Raw genomic sequence first — 5867 nt, 5'->3', positions numbered from 1 at the left:
CACATTCAGACTGAAAGTGAGGGGATGGAAAAAGATATTCCATGCAAATGGAAATCAAAAGAAAGCTGGAGTTTCAATACTCATAGCAGATAAAATAGACTATAAAATAAAGAATGTTACAAGAGACAAGGAAGGACACTACATAATGATTAAGGGATCAATACAAGAAGAAGATGTAACAATTATAATTATATATACACCCAACATAGGAGCACCTCAATACATAAGGCAATTACTAACAGCTATAAAAGAGGAAATCCACAGTAACACAATAATAGTAGAGGACTTTAACACCTCACTTACACCAATGGACAGATCATCCAAAATGAAAATAAATAAGGAAACAGAAGCTTTAAATGATACAATAGACCAGATAGAGTTAATTGATATTTATAGGACATTCCATACAAAAAGAGCAGATTACAACTTCTTCTCAAGTGCACACAGAACATTCTCCAGGGTAGATCACATCTTGGGTCACAAATTAAACCTCAGTAAGTTTAAGAAAACTGAAATCATATCAAGCATCTTTTCTGACCACAACGCTATGAGATTAGAAATGAATTACAGGGAAAGAAACGTGAAAAACACAAACACATGGAGACTAAACAATACATTACTAAATAACCAAGAGATCACTGAAGAAATCAAAGAGGAAATCAAAAAATACCTAGAGACAAGTGACAATGAAAACACGACAATCCAAAACCTATGGGATGCAGCAAAAGCAGTTCTAAGAGGGAAGTATATAGCAATACAAGCCTATCTCAAGAAAAAAGAAACATCTCAAATAAACAATCTAACCTTACACCTAAAGGAACTAGAGAAAGAAGAACAAACAAAACCCAAAGTTAGCAGAAGGAAAGAAATCATAAAGATCAGAGCACAAATACATGAAATAGAAACAAAGAAAATAATAGCAAAGATCAATAAAACTAAAAGCTGGTTCTTTGAGAAGATAAACAAAATTGATAAACCATTAGCCAGACTCATCAAGAAAAAGAGGGAGAGAACTCAAATTAATAAAATTAGAAATGAAAGAGAAGTTACAACAGACACCGCAGAAATACAAGGCATCCTAAGAGACTTCTCCAAGCAACTCTATGCCAATAAAATGGACAACCTGGAAGAAATGGACAAATTCCTAGAAAGGCTTTGATCCCACATGCCGTGGAGCAACTGGGCCCGTGAGCCACAACCACTGAGCCTGCGCATCTGGAGCCTGTGCTCCGCAACGAGAGGCCGCGATAGTGAAAGGCCTGTGCACCGCGATGAAGACTGGCCCCCACTCACCGCCACTGGAGAAAGCCCTTGCACTGAAACGAAGACCCAACGCAACCAAAAATAAATAAATAAATAAATTTAAAAATCTTCCAGTTTGGGAGATTGGGATTGACTTGTATACACTGATGTGTATAAAATTGATGACTAATAAGAACCTGCTGTAGAAAAAAATAAAATTAAAAAATTTTTTTAATTTTTTTAAATAAAAAATAAATGAATGTGTAAGCCAAGTGAATGTGTAAGACATTCCAGTCAGGATGTCCCCAAGTCCAAGTCTTCCAACCTTCATTGGACACTCTTTCGTCTAAAACTGAAAAAAAAAAAAAAAAAAATCCATTGGCTCAATTTTCTGCCTTACATACTATGAAAAACCCAGTACCCTCTCTGAGATTTCAGGGGGTTCCCAGGGGCTCCTCATGGTCACCTCTGGCTCTGACTTCCTTTTCTAGCTGAATTCTCTCACATCTTTCCTCCCACGCTGTTTTCTTCTCTCCACTGTATGTAGGACCAAGTATGGAGCCCCCTGTTTCATCTGCAAAACATCACCAATCCAAGACAGTTGTGTAGATTGCTACCGAAGAAGGTTTTGGATAACAGAGGAATTACCTCATAGCCCAAAAAATAAATAAAAATGGGAATTAGGCATCTCTGCTCTCATGTTTCTCTGCATCCCTGCAACAAGGAACTTCCTACTGGCTGAATTTCCCCCTCAGAAGAGAGACCCCGCCTCTGGCTCCCAGACCTATAACAGCCTCTCCCTAGCCTCCCACATCAACCAATTGCCAACTTCCCAATGTTGTCTTGTACGGGGAAGCCTAACTCTTCTTTGTTGCATCATCTCCTCTCTAGGCTAGGTTTTCACAGCAAAACTTGCCTATTCAGATGTTTTTCCTAACCCAAGAGTTTGCATCTCTCCTTCTAGGCTGTGCTCTGCATAAGAGCATATACTATCTTCTATGACCTAGGTGTCCTAATAGATGCCAGGATATAAAGATGAAAAAAATATGGTTTCTAGGGAATTCCCTGGCGGTCCAGTGGTTAGGATGCTGCACTTTCACTGCCGAGGGCCCAGATTCAATCCCTGGTCGGGGAACTAAGATCCCACAAGCCATGTGGCTCAGCCAAAAAAAAATATATATATATGGTTTCTATGTTAAAGAAGCTCGGTTGGGCTTCCCTGGTGGCGTAGTGGTTGAGAGTCTGCCTGCGGATGCAGGGGACACGGGTTCGTGCCCCAGTCCGGGAAGATCCCACATGCCGCGGAGCGGCTGGACCCGTCAGCCATGGCCACAGAGCCTGCGCGTCCGGAGCCTGTGCTCCACAACGGGAGAGGCCACAACAGTGAGAGGCCCGCGTACGGAAAAAAAAAAAAAAAGAAGAAGAAGATCGGTTGTCTGTTCTTAATCTCAACATTTAGTTTCCATGATCCAGCTGTCTGCCTACATTAAAATGAAGTACATTTCCATCCTCTGCTTCAACATATTGTGCTGTTAATAGCAGTCAGAAATCTTTCAATTCCAAGTGATATAAATCTGCCTCAAAAACCACCATAAGCAAATAAAGTAGAATTTATCAGCTATGTGACCAGGAGATCCAGAGGTGGAGTCAGGGGCATGATGGGGTAAGTACAGGCTCAGGTGAGGTCCTCAGCTACTCTCTTCATCTTCTTTTTGCTTCTTTTACTCTTTCTTTAACTCTGCAGACAGGCTGTCTCCTTTGATAGGGAAAATGGATCTGTGGACTCCTCACCCTGTGCAGATGGGCACTGCCACGGAGACTAGTGTGGTGCCTTCTAAAGCATCCTGAGCAGGAGATCACTTGTCTGGAACTAAGAACAGTACTAACCATCCATTCAAGCTGAGTTGGAAGACTTGGTTCAAATCCTGCTGATTCTGCCTTTTAAATGTCACTTAAAAGTCAAACTGGGACTTCCCTGGTGGTCCAGTGGCTAAGACTCCACACTCCCAGTGCAGGGGGCCCAGGTTCGATCCCTGGTCAGGGAACTAGGTCCCACATGCCGCAACTAAGAGTTCACATGTTGCAACTAAAGATAGATCCCACGCGCTGCAACTAAGAGCCGACGCAGCCAAACAAAGAAATAAAAATTTTTTTAAAAAGTCTTAAACCTTGCCTGTCTCCATTCCCTGCTATCACCGCCCTTTTTTTCCTTCACAGGTATAGATTCCAAAGACCGTCTTATACTTCAATCTCCCTTTCAGTGTCTACAACCAGAGAAGCCAACATGAAACACCAGCCCCTGTTTTAAAATATATGTTTTATTACTACTTAGGTATGGCAAGGCCAATACATGAGGAGACAACTGTCATTGAAGAGATAGTTATACTCTAGGTTAAGTATAACTTAATGGTGGTATGAATTGGGAGATTGGGATTGACATATTTACACTAATATGTATAAAGTAGATAACTAATAAGAACTTGCTGTATGAAAAAATAAAGTAAAATTCAAGAAAAAAAAAGTTTTGATGGAGATACATTAACTAACTGGATCTTTCCAAAATAAGGATACTAAAAATATAAATTACTGAACACAGTCTTTCTTTCACGGAGAAAGTAAAACTATATGTAAGAATCTTACAGTTTTCTGCAAAAAAAAAAAAAAAACAACTTCGCAACTAGTATTTCAAAGATGTACAGAATGCTAACGTGAAAGTTCACAACCGTAAAATGGAGCAGGACCCTGCAGCGCCTTGTTGGTGGAAAGGCTTCTCCGTCTCCCGAGTTCCGTGTCCGGAGTTCCTTGTTCGGCAAGCACGTCTTTCTCGTTCAGACTGTGAGTAACCAGTAAAGCTGCGTGCCGATTTCAGCTCTCCCCCATGGCAGAATGCTGTATCATTTTCATACGACTCCATCAGAAGTCCCTCCTTCAGGAAAAAAAGAAGAGTTTTCCGGCTGTGAAACTCACAAAACGAGAAGCGGGCAAAGGAACTTAAGTTCTACAGAATGAGAGTCACTGAACACATACCTAGAAAAAGACAAAATCATTCCCGCCTTACGGTCCGTCGACAGCAGCAGCGCTTCTACTCAATGAACAAGTAGTTTTAGGGCAACTACTCCTACCAGCCTTTCTCTTTACTCCACTGTTTACAGAAAAACAAGACAAACCATTGTCAAGAGCCCCGTGGGGAAAAAGGCGATTAGGAGACAACACCACAAGTGTTAATCTTCATACAATTCAATCACCCCCCACATGGAAACGTACCGTCTGCAACAAGAGTGCAAGAAAAACCCGGTGCGCAGAACAAACGAAAACGACTCTCCGCTCTGACTCTCGGTTTTAAAAACTCATTTAAGGTGTTATTTTCCGACACAAAACTTACCACAGGCTAAATTAATACAAACAACTACTACATTTGATTTTAACGGAAATACCGAGAGGCGACACGAACTTGTCGCCTCTGGCAGTTGCGGTCCTTCCTTCGTCCCTATACAGGTACGGTGAGCACCCTAATCCTCACTCCTTGTCTGATTCCCTTTGCGTCGTCAACAGTGTTACCATGGACTCCTGTGCAGACTTTCTGTTCTCTACCTTTGTGAGGAGAAATTCTGTGCGCTTGATTGTTCCGTCATTCCCGCGCCGAGCAGCCATCTCCAATCTGCATGCTCCGCCTTCTGTCCCCCGAGGAGGCGCGGCTACCGCGAGCGGACTCCACCCTCCGGACCGCCTCCTCGCGCCCGGAGCCCAGGCCCGACCGGGAGCCAGCCTCCTGGCCTCTTGGCCGGTGCACTTCATGCCGCAGGCCGGGGACAGGGGCGGCAGCCGGAGAATGCGAAGGGAGCGGTGATACGGTAGCAGCTCTCACGGTTGGAGTCCCAGAAATCAAGAACTTGCTTTTGTCCACCACTCTTCCCCCCGCACGCACTGCACATTCAACAACCGTTCAATGAGTAGGAGTGCCTCCTACACGCTTAGCCAGTGCCCGGCACAAGCCATGATTACGGCGGCTCTTCAGCCACCACCACACCCCATCGCTCCTCCTTGCTCGGGGCCGCTCTGCTCGCGTCGGCGTTCGCCCGCCCGTCTTCTGCCCAACAGTTCGGCTCCCCTGGGGTGCGGGGGTGGGGTCGTCCTGAGAAGGGATGTCCTGGGTGACAGTCGTTGGAATGCAACACTGCCCGTCGCAAATCAATACTTTAGCATCTCCGTTTACTCAGCGTGATTCACTCCCGCGGAATTTACTCAAATCGACGTGTACGGACTGAAGGGCCTGCGAATGGTGCCTGGCTCCCATGCACGGCGCTCTGCGGAGGCCGGTCGGGTGCCCTTGTGCCCTCACGGTGGTGCAGGGCCGTCGCGGTGCCAGCCACCCTCACTGCAACGGAGCCTTGAAGCTCGGGAGATCAGGGACGGTAACCGGAAGAGCAGGGCAGGCGTTCTCTGGCAGCGCCTCTTTCCCCAGCCTCGCCAACAACCCCACGTGGCATCAAATTTGGGAATGCTTTTTTGGTGCGGGGTGGGGAAAGGGGGAGGGGTCGATCTCATAGGTGAAAATGGTACCTCGGCGTAGTTTGGATTTGCAGTTTTCTAATCTTGGGTAAATAAGGTTGAGTATCCTCTCCTGT

At 44.9% G+C, this 5867-nt stretch overlaps 1 long non-coding RNA gene across 1 annotated transcript; it reads right to left on the bottom strand.

Annotated features, from left to right (window-relative positions):
* Positions 1-3605: 3605 nt before the first annotated feature.
* Positions 3606-4891, bottom strand: LOC112408097 (uncharacterized). Its single transcript, XR_003004882.1, has 3 exons — positions 4834-4891; positions 4270-4384; positions 3606-4168 (listed from the first exon to the last, which is right to left on the bottom strand). It is a non-coding gene; the product is annotated as an uncharacterized LOC112408097 (long non-coding RNA).
* Between the last annotated feature and the right edge of the window lie 976 nt (positions 4892-5867).

The sequence above is a fragment of the Neophocaena asiaeorientalis genome, unplaced genomic scaffold (assembly GCF_003031525.2).
Source record: "Neophocaena asiaeorientalis asiaeorientalis breed wild unplaced genomic scaffold, Neophocaena_asiaeorientalis_V1.1 scaffold830, whole genome shotgun sequence".
In the NCBI taxonomy this organism is placed as follows: domain Eukaryota; kingdom Metazoa; phylum Chordata; class Mammalia; order Artiodactyla; family Phocoenidae; genus Neophocaena; species Neophocaena asiaeorientalis.
Note: the sequence above shows the minus strand (reverse complement) of the source record. Positions and strands in the feature narration are given on the sequence as shown.